At 41.2% G+C, this 21,240-nt stretch overlaps 1 protein-coding gene across 12 annotated transcripts in view; it reads left to right on the forward strand.

The window, feature by feature from the left end:
• FOXP1 (forkhead box P1) overlaps positions 1-21,240 on the forward strand; it is a 625,482-nt gene that overhangs the window by 79,457 nt on the left and 524,785 nt on the right. For all 12 annotated transcript variants that reach the window (XM_070777108.1, XM_070777107.1, XM_070777099.1 and 9 more), the window contains one exon: positions 13,427-13,556. The gene's annotated coding sequence lies outside the window, so the exon portion shown is untranslated. Of the gene's footprint in view, positions 1-13,426; positions 13,557-21,240 lie in introns of those variants that run through there.

Raw genomic sequence — 21,240 nt, forward strand, 5'->3', positions numbered from 1 at the left:
ACTTTTGGACAGACAGCATTCATGGAGAGGCAGGGAGAGGGAAAGGAAGGAGTGTAGACAATGCCTAGGGTTTTGATCAGGTGAACTTCAGAGAACAAGGAGGAGACTGAGGACTAGAAAGCATCCTCCTGCACAGGGAATGAAAGGACGGTGCCTCGGCCGCGGGCATCAGCCCCACTCCTCCTGTCACCTTTCTCTGTGGGGATGTCCCCTGCGACTTCTAGGTGTTACCAGGGCTCACTTGGTTCTGGACTTCCCTCCTGACCAAAATTTGCCCGAGTGCACGCAAGCAGCTGAGGGATTTCGACTGTGGGAGATAGTGTGGTGCTCCCGATAGAGTTCTAACCCTGTATTTCCAGTGGGGCTTCATCTTGAGAACCTTTCCAGATTTCCCTTTTGAGCTTTTGGAAGAGTAGTAGTCTGTTGTATTGGGTAATGTGAAGGGAGGAGACTTGGATTTCAGATACGAGTGCTGGTATCACTTACTAACCCTGGCCTTGGGTGGAAGACTTGGCTTCTCTGATCTTTCCTCATCTGTCAGATAGCCGTATTTACTTGTGAAGATTATAAGACCTTGGATGGAAATGCTCCGTCAGGACAGAGTGCCAGGTGTGGACAGGGCTCCATGCATGCTGGCTGGTCTTAGAAGTGGATGTCCTTAGGACAATATCCAGAGGCCTCTCACTCTGTTAAACACCAAGGTGAAAGGTCAGTGTGTTCCTTTCTTTTCCTGTATTTATGCTATAGATATTTCACCACTTTGACCCTTTGATAATTCTCCCTGATGATTTGGTCGTAATCATCAGCTCTTCTCCTGCTCTCCCGAGGCATTTCCAAACCACGCCATTCCACCCCGTTTCTCAGAAGGAAATGTGGCCGTCAGTCACTGGGTCCCTCTGAGACTGGTCATCATTCTCACATCCATTTACCAGGCTGCACTGCTGCTGCCGCCAGGTCGCTTCAGTCGTGGCCGACTCTGTGCGACCCCATCGACAACAGCCCACCAGGCTCCCCGGTCCCTGGGATTCTCCAGGCAAGAACACTGGAGTTGGAGTGGGTTGCCATTTCCTTCTCCAATGCATGAAAGTGAAAAGTGAAAGAAGTCTCTCAGTCGTGTCCGACTCTTCGTAACCCCCTGGACTGCAGCCCACCAGGCTCCTCCGTCTATGGGATTTTCCAGGCAAGAGTACTGGAGTGGGGTGCCATTGCCTTCTCCACCAGGCTGTATTGGGTTATGTTTATTATTATTATTTTAACTTTGTAAGAATTATCTGGATGTTGTTTTTTAGTCATTTTATTAGTCATTCAACTTTTTTGTTTTTTTTGAGATGGATGAAAGACAGATCACTTTGAGCAGTGGGTCAAATGGAGGTGGCTGACTGGGTAACTGTGTCCCCGCTGAGTCAGCTGTCTGCTCAGACAGCTAAAAGCTGAAGAATGCTGATGACTTGTCACTGGCCAGCGTCACAGTAACTTGAAATTCCGTTTCTGCTCCTCAGTTGTGGGAACTTGGATGCCATTGGTGGATTGTTGGAAAGCACTCCAAGTATTGTATTGATTGGATTATGGAGCCTGGAATTGTCAGTTATCCCCTAAAGTGGCATTTTCCATTCAAGGCTGAGGCATAAAAATTATGAAATGGGATGGTTAAAAAGGTAGGATTCCATGCTGTTTATTTTTAGAAAGGGAAAGCCAGGCTCTGACAAACTCTGATTCGCAGAGGCTCTCCAACAGTTGGCAAAACGGGGACAAGGTTTGTGCTTCCTACTCATTGGTCGTGCAGCCTCCAACCCCCTGGGCCTTATTGCCCTTCTGCTAAAACTGTCTGGACAGCTGTTTGTTTTGGTTCTTCTTCCTTGATTGGAGAGACAATCTCAGTATCAAGGGTGATGGCTGCCTCAAAATGCCTTTGGCCCCTTGTCCCTTCATCATATCTCTGAATCACATTATAACCTTGGGAAAGAAGTCTTAGAAGTATGTTTGTTCTCTGATATCTGTGTGTTCTGTACATTAGGTGTCTTGGGCGAGGGATAAGGTGCCATATGGGGTTACTTTGCCTCCCTACAGTACCATACACAATGAAAGAATAATGCTTTGTAAATGGGGATGTTTATCTTCTTATGCTACCACAACTTCAACTTCCTTGTTGGTTTTTTTTTTTTAAACTTCTTTAAATTGGGCATAGGCTTAGAAGATGATTTGAAAGTAGGGGGCAGGGATGAGGGTGGTATTTGCTTTAACAGAGTTTGGCCTCTTGTATTTTTTTAAGTAAGGAATACAGGCCTTCCTCAAAGACCTGTGGTAAGAAGGCTTTTGTTGCTAGTTGGAATATTGGGACCCAGAGAATTCTCTGGAAGAGAGCTTTGACCCACCTCTGGTGGGATTTCATGTTTCATTCCACAGACCAATTGTTTTAAACAGTACTTTTAAACCAGCTTCAAGACCACTGGTTTTTTTCAAAAGTTATTTCTCCCGTTTTACTCTTGTGTTTCCTTCCTTTTTCAATAATAGAGGACTCTTCTGTTTTACAGTTGAAGCTGCTACCTTTTTCTTAATTTTAAAGCAGGCAGAAATCATCACTGACTAGGCATCTCAGAGAATTGCAGTTAATACTGTGACCTAGTTGCTTTCTTCATTTTTAGAAAATTTTGTTTTATTTTTCCCCCAACATCAGCTCTGTATGCTGATTTTTGTAACCTTAATCTCTCATGGAAAATGTGGACCCTATCCATTCACATGACAATGATGTCTGGTTTCACCATGTTATCTCTTCCCGTGGAATATCACCACTGGGGAAACTGAGACTTGAGTTTGCCAGTCTCCTTCATCTGCAGGACCCGCCATTGTCAAAAATTATAGTGACAAATTTCTTGTTAATAGCCTCATCACTGTGAATGTGATTCTTGTTCTCATCCAGTAGAGAGCCTTGGTTACCCACAACCCACTTCCAGCTTTTGATCAGATACATAGGGATCACCTATCAAGTGTGAAGATGAAATAATATCATTTGTTTACCACCTTGAGTTGTTTACCACAGGCTGTGAAAAATATGTTTTGAATTTAAAAGTGCAAAAAACAAGTGTACCAGCTATCAAAAAGTTCTCCCTGCAAAGTAAACATGTTTATAGAGCAAGACTCAAAACAAAATACTTGATCATGATAAGCCCAGCCAATGAAAAGAAAGTAAACGTGTTTACCACGAAAACCTTATAAAGAGCCCAGATGGCAGCCAGCCCTCTGCTCGCTTGACTGTTCTTCACGGGAGCAGCTAGGCTCCCCTGGGCTTCAAGGATGCATGAAGCACTTGCCCTGCCAGGAGGCGGCTCCTTTTTCAAGCCCTGCTCTCTCAGCGTAGCCCAACTTGTCAGTGAGGGTGGAAGGCTTGTTTTTTGTGCGACTAAGCTGAACCTCTAGTGGAAGGTATTTGTGAAACTGAGCCTCGAGTTCCCATAAATCTTTAGCAACTTGTCATAGATGACTGCCAAGTAGGCTTATGGGGAATCTTATCTTTCTGGCTCCCTGATAGAACCAAGATGAGTATCACATATAACAACCTTCTGTGTCCTGGGCACTGTAGTGAAGACATCTAGGATATAAACCATGAATCACACCGAAGCCTGGCTTCACCCATCTCATTCAGATGAAGGAACCAAAGGGCTTGAGCAGGAAGTTGGTAGAAAAGACATAGTCATCCTGAGTGATAACAGGGATTTTGGGGATATGTGGAAAATGAGCCTTAGATGCTGTAAAAGAGAGAAAGCTTAGAAGGAGGATGATGAACTGGGCATGTGGTAAAGAGGTAAGAATTTGAGTTTTGGTGCCTTTTCTCATTGCAGTCAAGGAGCAAATTCAGGAGAAATGACCCTGTGAGTGTTGGCTCCATGCAAGGTCATTAGTGAATTTCAGAGTTCAAGGTCTTTGAAGTGGAACAGTTCTAAGGAATGGTGAAATCAAAGTTTTGGCCATGCCTTCAGGTGTAGAGGAAGTGGTAGTGGTTAATTAGAACTTAATGCACCCTTACTCTGGGCAGATATTATCCCAATTTTCAGGTATGGAAGAACTTGCCCAAGGGTATAACTAGTAAGTGGCATGGCTCGGATGGGACATGAGCAGTTAGCCTGAGCACTCAACTAATGCAGTATACTGCTTCTCAAATAGGCTGAAAGCTTTTAGGATAAGTTAAGATAACCCAGTGTGTATTCATTTACTTGAACAGTTGGCAGTTTTTTGTTTTTTTTTGAGTGGTATCTTATCTGAACCAGGCCTGATGTAAGCCTTGGCCAGGCTGTTGGAAGGGCCATCTTCATGGCTATTGAGGTTGATAAAAGTGGTCACACTGAAGGAATGTAGACCAAAACTGTTAACCAGATACTGAAACATCTGAGATAGGTGTAGAAGTGCATTTGACATTTAGATTTAAAAGCTGTATGGTTGGGTTGGAAGCAGTGGTTCCCTCACATACAGTCATCAAAAGAAGGGTTCCGAAGAGTCAGGGAATCACAGTGGAGAGGAATGATAGTATTCTCCATGGGGTAGATGGCAGGCAAGGTAGACTATTAGCAGAGCCATAACTTGGCTGTAAGAAAAGAAAGAAAGGCCAACTCTTCCCTGTTTGCATGAAGTCAGGGGATGTTGCTATGCTAAGTCACTTCAGTCGTGTCCGACTCTGTGCGACCCCATAGGCGGCAGCCCACCAGGCTCCCTGGTCCCTGGGATTCTCCAGGCAAGAACACTGGAGTGGGTTGCCATTTCCTTCTCCAATGCATGAAAGTGAAAAGTGAAAGTGAAGTCGCTCAGTCATGTCTGACTCCTAGCGACCCCATGGACTGCAGCCTACCAGGCTCCTCCATCCATGGGATTTTCCAGGCAAGAGTACTGGAGTGGGGTGCCATTGCCTTCTCCAGGGAAAGATGAAAGGGATATCTTTAAGGAAAAAGGAAAGTCTCCATATTGTTCATGATGTTAATCTTGGAAGGTGGTGGAAAGAAATGAGCACTGGGGCTTCCCTGGTGGCTCAGTGGTAAAGAATCTGCTTGGCCAATGCAGGACCCTGGCTTTGATCCTTGCTCTGGGAACAGCCTGCTTGCCATGGGGCAACTAAGCCCGTGCACCACAACTATTGAGCCTGTGCTCTAGAGCTCGGGAACTGCAATTACTGAGCCTACGAGCCCCAACCACTAAAGCCTGTGTGCCCTAGAGCCTGTGATCTACAGCAGGAGAAGCCACTGCAATGAGAAGCCCACACATGCAACTGGAGAAAGCCCATGCGGCAACAAAGACCCAGTGCAGCCATAAATAAATATAATTTTTTTTTAAAAGAAATAATGTTAACTGGATAATTTTTTTTTTAAAGTGAGCATTGGAGCCAGGATATAGGATAAAATGGGGTTCTAGAATGCCTGGGAGGCAACAGGATGATGGTTGAATTCAAGGAATTCACACTCCTTGAATTGGGGGTTACAGTTAAGTCACTTGTTATCAACATCAGGGTTCAGACAGAAGCTGTATTCTTCCTGGGGAGATGGGGGGCAGGCAGACATATAGAGCAGGAGGGCCAGCCTTCAAGTTTTAAATGGAATGTTTAGGGGATTTTCAGTGAAGAAGAGCAATAAACAAACAAAAAAGGTTAATAGTTAAGCCTCAGTGAACTAGAAAAGTAATTACTTAGCAACTGTATTTCCCCATGTGTTCTAATTAATCTAATGGGTTTACTTAAAAACTTGTTTTTGAACATAGATACCAGCAAGTCCTCTGGTGAGTTGGAGTAAATCTTATTAGTGAAAGTTAAGTAAAAGTAACAGTGATTAGTTCTAGGAAACTTTGTTGAAATGAAGTCAAGTGGGCCCAGTGAAGCCACAGATGTTGATGGTGGTGGCTCATTTGGTTTAAACTTGGGTGATGGTTTTGATTAGAACTTTAGAACTTAGCTGTTCAGATAGAGGCTTATTTAGGGTACATTTGAGGTTACAATTTTTTAAAACAGATGTATTATTTGTTCTTCTTCTCCAAGCCTTATTAATCAAGGCAGATTGGCATTTTATTTGTGAGCTGACAACACGCACCTTTTTTTCTGTAGCTGATTTGCTTTCTGAACTGGATTCAGCATTGTCAGAAAGTTATTCACGGGAGTTGGTGATGGAGTCTGCTCCACCCACTTCTGTTCCATTTCTATTTTGGTGCTATTTGCAACAAAGGAAACTAAGTTAGTAAATTAGAGAAGGATTGAAGTTCTCACAAATGCTCTCCTTCTTATCAGGTTGTATAACCGATTAGACAGAGTGGTCCCACTCTTCCTGTGGAACAGGGCCCTGAAGGAACACAGGTGCAAACCCCAGCAGGTGGCCTTGGCCGTGACCTCCCGGGTCTCCTGACCTATCTGATGGAGGTATATTAAGTAATCTATAAAGATATATATGTATATGTATGTACATTCATCCATCCATACATATTTATGTATACGTGAGTATGTATGTGCACATATACTTACGTGAGTCTAAAAGTTCCACATACAGCATTCTAATGGATTTGAGTTTTGGATCAGTGTTCCTGCAGAAAGTAGGTGGCTTGTCCCTCTCCTGGGTCTGAGAGGACAAGGGAAGGGGCACATAATGGAGCCTGGAGAGAGAAGCTTCAGGGATAGGGCTGCCTGGCAGGAGCTGTGATCTTTCATAGTCAGCCTTCAGTGCCCTGGCGGGGAGAAGTCTGGGCAGTAAATGCCCCTTCTTCTCTGTCCGCCTGAGATGAGACCTCCACTGGTTGTACAGCTGGAAGCCAGAGGATAAGAGTACTTGTTGATGCATCACACACGGTAGCTTTCCAAGACACAGGGCAAGGTGAGGAACTGGGGCAGCATGGCTGGTGGAAGATCTGAAGAAATAAATGGAAAATCGCCCATCCAGTACATTCTGTTCTGTGACCTCCTTTGGGTCTGACTCTGCCAGACTTGCTTGGACAATGCGTGAGAGAGGTTGATGTCGGACAGGGGGTCCCAGATCTCCAGAACAGCAAGAAAGCACCTAGTTTTATACAGCTTTGCTTCCCAAAGCATGGTGTCTGGACCAGTAGCACCAGCATCATGTGGGCACTTGCTGGAGATTTTCAGGCCCTGCCCTGTACCTACAGAATGAGACAACCAGGGGGACAGGCCCAGCAATCTGTCTTTTATTAGCTCTCCTGGAGATTCTGCTGCATTTCCAAGATTGAGAACCACAGCTGGATGTCTTGAGGTGTTGGATGACCAGCAAAGTATGTCAGTTTACTAAGATGACCACTATTATCTTGCTTGGAAATGCCAGTGACAAGCATGTTGTCTGTTTGAGTCCCCTGCTTGGAAACTCTGCAGACTCCTAATCTTTTTTATTCTTAGGATAGGCTCTCTTCAAAAGAAGTGGAATAATGGATAACACATAGGCCATGGGGGCTCATACCCCCGGCATTTCTTGCCTTTACTTTCCAAGTCCTCCTTTCAGCCATGCAAAGAAGTACCCAGCAGGCCCCAGACTTTGGAGGTTGTTTTTGAAAACAGATGCAAATACTGCCTCTGCTGTTGTTATTTTCCTGGTGCCTGGCAGTGTTTGGTAAACAACTTGATTGCTAGGTCTTGGCCTCAGGGAACCACAGCTGCTCTTTCCAGCTCCCTGCAGACTTTTGTACCGAGCAAGGATTGCTTCAGGGAAAAATAAACAGGGGAGAACAAAACAAGAAAACAGCACTGTTGTTTTGTGGCTGCCTCTACCTGTTTTCCTGGAGCTGTTTTGCAACCACAGGCTCTGAGCTTTGATTCCTAACTTGAAAACACAAGGCAAAACCCCCACGGCACCACAGGCTCCTTTCTCTGTTGGTTAGAGGGCAGAGTGGCCGCCTCTGCTGAACTTGGAAAGCCTGTTGTAGTAGCCACTGGAAGGATCTGTGCATTTTGAAATATGTAAATTAAAAAAGGAGAAAACTTCATTCTTTCTAATGACCCCCAAGATGGTAATCTGGCTTTTCAAATCTCCAGGAAAACAGATTGAATATGGCACAATTAATGGTTCAACACTTCTAGGCTTTTCTCAAAAATGTCTTAATGGGCTTTTAATTTATTGCAGCTCCTGACTAGCAGGCTTGAGGCAGAGTTGCTGTTGACCCCTCGGGGCCAAGGTGCTCTCTGAGGTGTAAGTGAAATAGAAGAGAACAAAGGCCAAGTAGAGAGTCTGCCTTGACCTCTCTGGGCGGAGCCCCTGGGACTTGCTGGGTTGCTGGCCCTGCAGTGGCGCAGTGCACTACAGAGAAGAGGCCGGGGCGCATCTTCATCAGAGTTCCCTGGTAGAGCTGGTCAAAATGCAGATTCCTTGGACTCCAGATTGATACTCTGGAATCTGGGGGCAGGAAGCTGCATTTCATGACAGTGTCCTCATTGTGTATCACGTTTGTAGTCCAGGACCTTGGTGATTGACAGCCACTGTGAACCAGTGAACCTGGGTGGGAAGCAAGCGATGGCTTTGCCAGACTTTTTAAAATTTCGAGACCTACATGTCCTTATAATGCATTAACTTTTATTTACTCACAAGTTCTTGATTTTTTGGCTCCCTCTTCTTAAATCAGGCAAGCTTCTTTCTGCAGTCTTTCTCTTTGAGCTTGAAATGCATCTTTCTGAATGTCCTTGTAGAGAGATTGTAAACTTTTGATTGTCTGAAAAGACCTTTATTTTGAAAGATAATTTTTCTTGACATGCATGCAATTCCAGGTAGATGGTTTTTGCCTCTGGGTGGTGTTCTGGATAATTTTATTTGGATACTGGTTTTCTGGTGGGTTTTTTTTTTTCCTTTTAAATTTCAGTTGCTATATATTTCATTTCTAGAGGTCAGAGTTTTGGTTAGAGTTACAGAGCTTGATTTTATAGTATAGGTGTGTATTGCATGTATATATATATTGTATGTATTTTATAGTATATGTACTATAGATACATATAAAACTATAGTGTAGTTTATGTGGTGTTTTGGTTAGAGTTATACAACTTGTATTTTATAGTATATATGTATGTATATGTATGTGTTGTTGTTTAGTCGCTAATGCATCTTTGCATTGCAGGAAGGTTCTTTATGGCTGAGCCATCAAGGAAACCCATATATGTATTATAGTATGTGTATATGTGTGTGTGTGTGTGTGTGTATGGGGCTTCCCTTATAGCTCAGTTGGGAAAGAATCTGCCTGTAATGCAGAAGACCTGCGTTCAGTTCCTGGGTCAGGAAGATGCCCTGGAGAAGGAAATGGCAACTCACTCCAGTATTCTTGCCTGAAGAATCTCATGGATAGAGGAGCCTAGAGGGCTACAGTCCATTGGGTCACAAGAGTCGGACACAACTTAGTGACTAGACAACCATTATATATATATATATATACACACACACACACACACATAGTGTTTATTTAATAGTGTATATATTAATACTATAAATACATACAAAAACTATATATATTATATATAGTATTTTGATTAGAGTTATAGAGCTTGTATTTTGTAGTATATGTGTATTATTTGTGTATAGAGAGTATATTTATAGTATTATGCACTGTACAAATATATATAAATTATAGTATATCATTTATATAGTATTTTGGTTAGAGTTACAGAACTGATATTTTATAGTGTATATATGTATTTGTGTATGTATATACTATATGTGCCTATAGAGAGTGTATAGTATATATAGTGTGCAAATACATATAAAAACTATATATAATGTATATAGATTATATAGTATTTTGGTTAAAGAGCTTGTATTTATAGCATATAGTATATGCATATGATTTATATATACTATATACAGAGTGTATTTATAGCATATAGTATATGCATATGATTTATATATACTATATACAGAGTGTATTTATAAATCTATAGTATATATAGATTTATATATACTATATACAGAGTGTATGTATATCCTGTACATATGCAAACTGTAATATATCATTCATACAGTATTTTGGTTAGAATTATAGAACTTACAGTATATATATGTGTCTATGTATATATGTACTCTATGTGTGTGTAGAGAGTGTATAGTATATATAGTGTAAGTACATTTAAAACTTAGTATCTATCGTTCATACAGTATTTTGGTTCGAGTTGCTCAGCTTGATGGAGATGAAATTGAGTTTTGAGTCAGCTGAATTCTTAACAGAGCACACAAAACCAAAAAATTTCCACACACCACAGTGATAGTTTGTCCTTTATTTTTTTAATATGCCTGGTGACACTAACGTTTTAGGAAGTCAAGCTGATTAACACTAATGATACTCGTAAGCTTTGTTTAACCAACTTATGTCTTAGCTAAAAGTCAGCCTCTGTGTGCATCCAGAGTGGAAGTCCTGTATGATCCGTCTCTTCTCATAGCAGTTCTTGCACTCCTTGGTTCTTTAACCCACCTGTGAACCTTTGACTGCGTTTCCCAGGTGACTCAGTGGTAAAGAATCTGCAGATGTCAGTTCGATCCCTGGTTGGGGAAGATTCTGTGGAGAAGGAAATGGCAACCCACTCCAGTGTTCTTGCCTGGGAAATCCCATGGACAGAGGAGCCTGGTGAGACCGTCTATGGGGTCACAGAGAGTTGGACATGACTTAGCAACTACACAACAACACAAAGCCTTCTACTAAGATACTCTGTTTTGGAGGAATTCCTTTGCAGTCCCGCTTACATTTTCCTTCCAAAGCTTGAAAACCTCCAAATTCCTCTCAAAATCCCTTATCTGCCCAGATACCTAGTGTCTTTTAATGTGCTCACTTATGTGGCTTCTCTGTGCTTCCAGATCCCTCTTGAATCACAGGCCAGAGCTGTGTCCCCAGCCATCATTTGGTATAGGGGTTGCAGAGGTTCTTTTTCTTGCCTTTTTCCCTTTAAATTAAATGTGTTCTATTAAAAAGTTAGCTGCTATCTTTTAAACATGAGGAAATTTTACAAAATAGTGATTTGGATTCTTGCGTTTGATTTTAGAATTGAAAGCTGTTACAGCCTGGGGTTTATGTTGTCACAAGGCAGTAATGGGCTTGTGGGGCTACTTGCTGCTGCTGTCTTAGCTAAGAGAGCCTGGGGCCTCCAGCATGCAGCCTCCCTCACCACTCCCTGGACCTTTTACCTGGTCTGTCTTGCTCACTCATATTATCTGCCTGGTCATTGTGGATGCCTTAGCTTTCCCAATACGAACAAGGAAGCTCAGGTCAGAAAGGTCTACAAGGCCTTATAGCCAAAACTCACTCAAGCAAACCTCAGTCAGAAAAATGTCTAGTGCAAGGTAGGCACTCAGCATTTTGTGTTAATATATTGACGAGAAAAAGCTGGATTTCTTCTGACTGCAAGCTTTGTCGAGTCAAGTTCCTAATAGCTGTGTGATATTGGCAAGTTACTAAAACTTTCTGTGCCTTGGTTTTCTTATCTGCATGTAAGAGTGTCTTTGTGTTAAGAATAGAGTTAAATGAAATAACTGTTGTAAAATACTGAAAAAAATATCCAATGCAGTGTGTATTTTCAATGAATGGCAAGTGTATGCTTAGAGGATCCTGAGAATTAGTTCTTTAAATTGTTGATTTGTTTATTGACTCAGTCTGTCTTGAGTGGCTGCTATGAGCCAGGCATTTTTCTAAATTTTTGGAAGATAACGAAGAATACAACAGCGACGTTTCCTTGTCACTTGGAGCTTATAGTCTAGTGGAGAGGACAAGTGAGGAAATGAGAAAAAAGTTTATAGGTGATGACAAGAGCTCTGAGGACAGCAAATAGAATGATTTAATTGGGGGTGATAGCTTAAGTACGTAAAGTGAGACCGCATGCTTGAAGAGGCCTTTGCCTAGAAGACCCTGTGATGAGAAGGAGCCACTTGTTTAAGGAGTAAGCTCATGGCATTCCAGGTACTTGGGAAAGCCAGTGCACTAAGTATGAGGTAGGAAAACCCTTGGCTTCTTGAAATGGATGTCCCACCACTGCATCCATGTTGTAGTTGAGGATTGAGTTGATGGCTGGTGGTGGTGTCAGAGAAGTAGAAAGTGACTGGATGATGCAGGGCCTTCTAGGCCAGAGAAATAAAAAGATTGTGTCCTGAAGATGGTGAGCATTTTCAGCCCCTTTCTTTTTGCTACATGACATTGACTTAGTAGGTTTGCCGAGCTTCCCTGAGTCTTGAAAATGCTTCTTGTATCTCAAGGCTACTTGGAGTTTGGACACAGGGGCTTTATCATTTTGAGACAAACTGTGGTCTGTGATTGGCCCTATCCAGTTACCTGGTAGTTTGGAAGAAATACAGAATCTCAGGCCCAATTCCAGAGACACTGAACCAGTGTCTCTGGGAATGGCCCAGGAATCTGTATTTAGAAAGGTCTTCAAGTTATTCTTATGTATACTGAAATATGAGAAACACTCATCTGTAACACACATGGGTACATTTCCGTAGGAGCTGGAGCTGTAGTTTTGGGAGAGGAATGGAAGCCTTCCATGGTCACCCTGGGGGTTGTTAGCTGCCTAGGCTGCAGGTGTACCAAAGTGTGGCGCTAGTGCCAAGGTGAGAATTCCTCTGTGCATGTGCAAGATCCTCTGCCCACTGCTCAGTTTTGGTGTTGATGGAAGATTCATGGTAAAAACCTTCTTTTTTAATCTGGAAGCTTGGAGGAGAAGCTAATAGTTTAGGTTATTTGACATAATAGGCTTTATCCCCAAACACTAAGATGCTATGAGGTAGAAGGGACATGAACAGCATCAATTAGTGACCTGCCCTTGCAGATGAAAGGACTGGAATCCTGAGGTATTAAATGACTTTCCTGGAGCCACACGATTGATGACAATACTGGGTCTAGCATTCAGGCTTCTCCACTTGGGCATCTGCACATTACATGATGTGTTTTATCTTGATGGAACTATCTCCAAGAAACATCTCTTGCTCCTTATATGTAATTCATAAATGTTTGTAGAATTATTTTGGAGGAAAATGATTATAGTTACCTCTGTTCCTAGTTTTGACGTTTATTATTATTTTTGAAACAATTTTTATTTTTACATGTTTTTATCTTCTAGTAAATAGAGTTACTTAATATGAATCAGTATGTTTATCCATGTCAGATTTGAGTTAAAACAGCTTATTGTTACTGAACACTTTATAATTGGGCAAAAATGCTATTTTTGTTACGCCAACATATGTAAAATATTTGGCACAAAGTCTGTAATAAACAGCAACCTCTCAGTGTATATGTTGAAGTAATTGGTATCTGTATCTTTCAAAACATTATTTCCGGTTTATATTTTACAGCATCACACTTGATATATTGACATACCTCATTTGAAAGGTGTTTTCCCCTACCTCTAGGTTCTATGTCTATAGCGCTGTTTTCAAGTTTAAGGAAGTGGTGGTTTTAGAAGTTACATCTTAGTTATGTGTAAAAAAATATTTTTGTATTGCAGTGTCCCAGGAGCTTTTGCTGACAATTCCAGTTTCCAAACGAAACATTTGGGCAATGGTGAAGGCTTCAGTACCTTCTCACATTTGCTGTCAACAATGAATGGACGGATGTGATGCCTGCTGGTCAAAAGGGTGAGTGAACATTTAAGATTATTTGTCTCAAAATTCACAAGGCCAAATGTGGGCTGAAGGGGTCCTGCCTAATGCAGGAAACTGAAAAAAATCCCAAGTTCATCGGAACAGCTACACTGAAGATGAGAGACTGTCACTGAGAAAGAACAGACACTATCATTGTTTTCTGGTAGAACCTTTTGGGATAACTTGTACACTGATCTGAGAATTTATAAAAGGTATAATAGGACACAGGAGAACTTTTTTTGTTTATGTGATTCTTTTAAGCATAATCTGAAGGACAGGCTGCCTAAATTATGAGCTACATGCACAGTTGAAAGAGTAATTGCGTTTTTTTGTCTCATTACAGTTTGGTTATAAAATGAACTACCATGAAATAAGACCATTTTGAGTGGTGGGAGGGGGATTTAAGTCTGATTTGTTCATTGAGAAGGTCCCATCCCAAGACTTCTACATGACTGGGGTTCTTGAGAAAGGGAAAGGGTTGGGAATTGTGGACTGTTAACAGATTTGCAGATAGACTTATGAGCATTTTTTCCTATCATAGTTCTCCTCATCAGATTACTCATTGTAATTTTTAGGGGAGGGTGTTAGGAGAGGTTTGATGATCTTTTTCTTTTACACGTGTTTTCCATATTTGATGACATCTGTCGTGTTCCTCAGAACTTGCTGGCTACCCTGTAGTAATGAATGAACAGTAGTGACTTGCCTTTATCAGAGACAAGAATTGGTTGAGCCTAGTTGTTCTGGGTAAAAACTCTGACATCATTCAATGGTAGCTTTGTCATAAAATGAGGTCAACTTTATGGGAAATCCTTTGGTTTCAGTTTTGTAGTGAATGTCATTTAATAATAAGAACCATTGGTATAAATTCACTTTGTTTGTCTTAGTGGAGCTATATTTGAAACAGATTCTATTTAATGGAGGTAAGTACAGTGAAGTAGAAAGAGCACTGTATTAAAAATTGGGAGACCTAATAGCTAGCTGACATGGGAAAGTTAGTCTCTGTTTTAATTTACTGTATTTAAAATAAAGTAGGTTGGTTAAAATGTCGTATTTGTCATTGCTAATGAGGCCCTGGAAGATGTCTGTTTAAGTCCTCTTATTTTACAGGTGGAGTATATGCAGCCCAGAAAGTCTAATTTAGTTGCCTATGTCCCTGGGATTGGTCAGAGCCAGGTTTTTTTTTTTTTTTTTTTTAATCATCAGTGATTCTCTCTAGCTTATCTCAGTTATCGAGTGTGACATCCAAGCTCTGCAGTTTTGTAAACCTTCTTTGCTGATATGTGTCTCTTTAAAGCTTTTGTTTTGCATTCAGCTGCTTTGGGCCATATTTGGCTTCCCTGGTGGCTCAGAGGTTAAAGTGTCTGCCTGGAATGCGGGAGACCTGGGTTCAATCCCTGGGTCGGGAATATCCCCTGGAGAAGGAAATGGCAACCTACTCCAGTACTCTTGCCTGGAGAATCCCCTGGAGGGAGGAGCCTGGTAGGCTACAGTCTACGGGGTCGAAAAGAGTCGGACACGACTGAGTGACTTCACTTTCACTTTTTAAAGATTTTACAGTTAGAGGTCATTTTGGCAAATCCTTCCCATTTCGTAGGTGAAGCAGCCAGCCCAAGTGTTAGAGACCAGGTGATCCTCAAAGAGCCTGAGGGCTTTAAAATTCACTTCACTTAGGCTCCTTTGGTATCTGATTACCTATCACATTTCATTCTGCTGGAGCTGGAGATAGAGGAAAAACAGAGTCATGTCTCTTCCTATTATAGTATCCTTTCACTGGCAAGTAATAGCAAGTAGAAATCAATAACACATAAGGCAAGGATGTACACCATGAAAAGAAATGGTTAATGGAGTCATGGAATTTTATATCTGTTAGGGTGCTTTGATGATCTTGTGGGATGGTCCTGGGCAAGTCCTATGGTTCCTTCTCCTATGAAGCTCTTCTGAGGTTTTCCGTTGCTAAGCAGCTGTGATAGACTTTTATAAGTGGTCTGTAGACCAGTGAGCAACTAGCAGGCATTATAAAAAATTATATCTTTGGGGATTCAGGTAGAGTTGAGAACAGAGCCTGGGTCTGTCTTATGTAAACATGAGAATTCATAGAAGTGGTTGGACTTCTGAAGGTATTGAATTAGCAATAAACTCAGGTTTGAGGTTACCTGTCATCTCCGTCTTCAGTGTTGAGAGGGTCCAACTCAATCTCACTGTCATAAATTAATGTATGAAATTGAACAAAACTAAATGAATGGATTTATTGAAGACTAGGCTCATTTTGTTCATTAATTTCATTTGGGTAAGGCCTTCTATTTGAAAAACCAGTTTAAAGAACCATAATGAAAATGATATCTCTTGTATTGATATTAGGCCCAGACACGTACCAGTTTTTTTTCTAAAGAAGGAATTTGCTTCATATTTATCAGATTGTGATTAATTTGCCTTCACTATATTTTTAGTAGGAAGTGAAGATCCCTGAAATCTGATGAGCTGGGGTGTTTTTTGTGATTCTCTATCCTTGTTTAACCTCAAAGCACACCTTTGAGATTTGTTTAAAGGACTGATTTTCTTCCTGCATGATGCAGTAACCTGGCCTGTGATGCACTGCATATCTGGCAGCTAGTTAATCCTTCTCTTGTCAAAAATGTATTCATAGTCATGCATTCAAAAACGTATTCATTCTTAGGGCTTTTAGAACTTTTAGAACAATTCATTGACTAGCCAAAAGAAGCACCAGTTAATTGTTACAGCTGATAATTTGGAGTCTTTAGGCACGAAATCACCTCCAGTTCTGAGTGAAATGTTTCGTGATAAGTGACCTCATGGTGGAACAAGGTCCCAGTCACAGGAATAGGCAGCTAGAACAACAGATTCCTTACTCCAGTGCATGGAAGTGTCACCACATAAGAGATTTGGACAACCAGATGATTATGGCAGAATTTTTCGTTCAGAAAACAGGTAGTTGGGTAATGTACTCAATTTGTATTGGTGATAACCATGCTTGTGTAATAAATCGGCTTAGGGTCAGGATCCAGAGAGAGAAAGGCTGAACACTTGAGAGGTCTCTTTGTGATGTGATTCTTTAATGCCATCCCTTGCCAGCAGGGGATCAGAGTTGACTCCTGCTTCCTTGGTATGAAGCTTTAGTTGTTATTGGTACCTATGTGATGCACATCACGAGACTCCAAGAGTGAAGAGCAGGTAAGTCTGCTGCATATTTAATAGGCAGTTAGCCACAGTGTTATTAATAAATGTGATAATAACAGTCTGGATTTGCATAGAGTTTTCCTGAGAAGAGTTGACTGTAGATGGCAAATATGTTGGCTGTCCATCCATCTCCTAGCATTGCACTCTCCCTACCAATAAACTGTCCCTCGCTAGTGGATCTGAGATAAGGGCATAAATATCATGCAGCATTATTTTGTCACCAGTTATTTTTGCTTACTTGTCCATAGTTTATCTTTGGATCTCTCTTATCAAATTCGTAGCTTTTGACCTACTAGAAAGAGGGAAAATAATTGATGTAGTTTAAGGCTTGATAGTGGACTACTTTGTGGCTGGAAGTTTCTGGAATTTTTTAAAACTCAAGAATGTGGATTTTTGTCATTGCTTCTGAGGTAGGGTGTGGTGGTGGTGCAGCTTCCCGGAAGTGAGGACCGATAGGTGTCCGGGGCCAGGAAAGCTGGACGGTGGGCTCCCCCTCTGAGCTGCCTCGTGCAGAAAGCTGGTCAGTGGGCCAAGCCACTGGCTCTGCTGAAACTTCCAGTACCTGAAATTTTGACTTTGAAAAGTAATTTTAACAATTGAATAAACTATGTAATATATTTTATAAGCCGGGGCAAATGATCTTAAGTATTTTGGTCTCTTTCATAACACAGTGAGCCTAATATTGGTAAAAATACAGATCTTCACTCACGCCATAAAGAGAGCCTAGATTTAATAAGCAGTTATGAGTGCTGGCAGCTGCCTATCAAACTGCATAACTTGGACTCCAGCATGTGAAGGCAGTGTCAACTTAAATTTTATCTCAGAAGTTTTTTTTTAAGCGTTTATTTTGCCTTTCTCTCCAGTCTCTAACCTAATGCAAGTAATGTAATTGGCTGAATATTTTCCACATAGCTAATTGGCTAGGGGCCAGGGGGGAAACCATTGTCTGGCTTGATGAAGATCCGAAATTAACATGACATTTACGTGGAGGTAATGGAATATATTAGTAACCTGGTAATGCAGGAGGGTGAGAGGAAGAGTGTCCATCCTTTCCTGCACATAAGCAGCGGGAGGAGTTCTGATGACGGTGAAACAAGCCCCAGTACCCGCCACCCCAGACCCCCCAGGAGCTCACAGCATGGCCAGCCGGTCCTTGTGTTGCTTTTACTTTTGAATTCTTAAGACAGAACTGTAAGACAAACTAACGAATTACTCCATTTGTCAATTAAAAAAGAAAATCCACCAACTACTATTGTAAGATTAAATTCCAATTAGAAGATTGCATTTAATTCGGAAGCTATAACATTGTTTTAATGAATTCTCTCTGAGGTGACAGTTTGTGTGAGATAAATTTATATGGTGTAGGTAGGTATAAATTCATTGGATAATGTTAAACATGTTACTTCATATATATTAGCTGTGAAATTTATTTCTTCTCTAGTTATGTCCCCAAGGAGGTAGAGTCAGAGGGAAAAACATATCTTCAAAGAAAGAACCCTTTCTGTCCTTTCAGATACTTGCTCTAAAACAGCCTTTTTTCTCACTTTTATTAAAAAAAAAAAAAAAAAAAAACTGTTAAATTTCTGCGTTAACTGAATTTATGATTCTTGGTGTATGCTATTTATAAAATTGAATATAGGTTTTATGATATAGGAAATTAGTCTAGGAATGAGAATATGATCCAATTTTGTAATAAAGGTAATCTGCATTTATATTGCAGATATTTTCCATTTTTTCTCTAAGCCCCTTATGGGATTATACACACATTTCTTTGGACATACAAATTCACTATGAACTTTTAATGTAGTGGGCAGGCTTTTGTTCTTCTGACATCTGCACTAAGCATCGAATCCTTTGCCTAAATCAAAAGTGACAAACATTTTGGACACACTTTCGATTGTATAATTCCTTCACCTCTGTTGGTTCCTGTGTTCCTGGCAGACATCGCTAATTGATCACATTCTCTTCTCTGCTCTGTGTGGATGTGGTCTGAGAAATTCCTCCATTTAGATTCTTGGAGCTAAGCTTACAAATCCAGCATTTACATGAATGTGCTCACAATCATGTCAGGCAAGTGATTTGTCTTTGAATATAGTATACTTACCCCAATATCTGTCACACAAGGCGATTTTGAGAAAATTTTACACAATACTGGCAATTACCTGGTTGTGTGACAACTGGATTTTGATATGTGTGCACCATATGTATATGGTTTGGTAGGCAGTTTATTTTGTACCTTTTAACTGGTTTTGGTGTTACGTGTCTGAAGCATTATAGTTTTGTAGTTTTTTTTTTTTTTCAATTTCTATAACTTCGGAAAAGATAAGAGAGTCTGTTACCCTCTTGTTACCTGGGCATTAACTCAGGCTCAGACACGGCATGGAAGTGGCGGGGTGAAAACTAAACTAGACTTTCCCTCTTCAAATGCAGTTTCTTTCTTAAAGGGAGGGGCATATACACGTAGCAGGTGCTGACCGGGGCCCAGCAAGTATCTTGCAATTTCCTTTTGCATATTAACCTTGGTTTTTGTCAATACACTGAAGCCAGCTGTACCAGCGAGGAAGGCATTCAACTATTATATTTCAAATGATACCTTCTGTGATGTAAAATTCTAGGAACTTCAACTACATGGCATGTTGTTTTTGAAAATAGTAGGTTTTCTCTTCACTTGGTTCAAGTTAACCCACAGAGTTTAAGAGAAGGAAATTTCCATTCAGCTTATGTTCAAGCTACTGCCCTACCCTGTGGAGAACTGACATCCTTTTAACTCCTCCTTAAAAGAAAAATGAGCAATTAGCATATCTACATACCATTTAGTTAACTTACATTTCAGTTTTGTTTCAACGTATTCTTTGATTGTTTAGTCATGGTAACTAGAGTTCTGGAGAATGGCTGAGGTTAACATGTGGATTGGTAACCTGTTGAGCCACATTTGTAGGATAACATGATTGGCTTTTGTCAAAGATGCCAAAATCTGTGAGCCCCGTATGGTCTGACCTGGTGGTGGCTCTTGGATTTCTCTGTTACACATTGTTTGTTCTATATAGCGCCAACCAATTGATTGGAAGAGGCTCATGAGATGAAATCTTCTTCATCCCTCCTCATATTCTGTGAGGTTTTGGTAATAATTGTACCAATAATTATTTGTACCAAATAATTATAGCAGCCAGTCATTGAGCATTTATTTTGCCTGTAGTGGTTTAGATATCACACAAAGTATCTCATATCATCCTAACAGTATCTCTGTATACTTGATATTATTATTCTGGTTTTATTATTGAAAAGAAAGAAGCTCAGTGTCTAAGTGACTATTCAAGATCACACAGCAGGTTTTACAAGTGGAGTTTCCCTGAAGGTGGGCCCTTTTCAAAGCCTGTGTCTTAACCAGGAAGGCATGCGACATCCTTACCTTTGATTCCATGGTTCTCTAAGGTCCTTTTATTTGATTTACGCAGGGAAGATTTTGTAGCTTCTAGTTGTCTTCAGGAAGAAGTGGAATCCAACTCATTTAAATCCAACTCATGTAGCTTAATCTACACACAGGATTTTTATAGGACTGGGATAAAAAAGGGAATAACTTCTTCCAATTTTTTTTTTTTTTTTCAAAAATATTCCTTACTTACTGGCCTTTTCCTCTAAATCTAAAATCTCCCAGATACATGTAGTTGGGCTTAGTGTTGCATGCTTCTTCCAGGTCCTCTTGTAAAACAAAGATGCTCTAGGTGATGGTGGCTCATGGAATCCCTAACATCCAAGCAGATGAGTTTTCTCCTTTGATACAACATGAACAGACATAGGGCCAGCAGGCCCGCTGATCCAGAGAACATGTGAAGAGAGGGACAACCTGGGCTACTGTGCTTTTGTGCCCAGGGCCAGAGCCAGGCAGTGGCAAGGTCAGGCCTGCCACTTTGTCACGTGCGTTTAGATCCCTGTGTTTGAGCTGCAGGGACTTCTGCCCATCCAGGATGGACTTGCAGGCTGGAGGGCCAGGAGGCTAGTTTCAGGTATGCTCTGTGGAGGTTTTCTTACAACATGTGCATTCAGTTGTTATTAAGGGGATTTTTCTTTCCATATGTTTTAGTGTGGCATATTGGACTGTGTAACGGGGGAGCCTGGTGGGCTGCCGTCTATGGGGTCACACAGAGTCGGACACGACTGAAGCGACTTAGCAGCAGCAGCAGCAGCAAGGGTGAAATGCGATGTTATTTTGCCATTTCCTTTACACATTTTCAGAAAAGAAAAAATGTAGCAGAATCTTGATCTTCTGGAATCTGGGTGATGGGTATATGGGAGTTCATGGTACTATTTTCTCTACTTCTTTGTATATTCTACCACTTTATGATGAAACAAGGTGTGTGTGTTGGGAGGAGGGGCATCAGTGAGGGGCTAATCTGGTTTATTATCCAGCCTGGTGTTGGTAAACCAGTCACCGGGTAGAACCAGGTTTCTACTCCTCTGTCCTCCGTACCACCTTGGGCAGCCT

Source organism: Bos indicus, chromosome 22 (assembly GCF_029378745.1).
Source record: "Bos indicus isolate NIAB-ARS_2022 breed Sahiwal x Tharparkar chromosome 22, NIAB-ARS_B.indTharparkar_mat_pri_1.0, whole genome shotgun sequence".
NCBI classification, from domain to species: Eukaryota; Metazoa; Chordata; class Mammalia; order Artiodactyla; family Bovidae; genus Bos; species Bos indicus.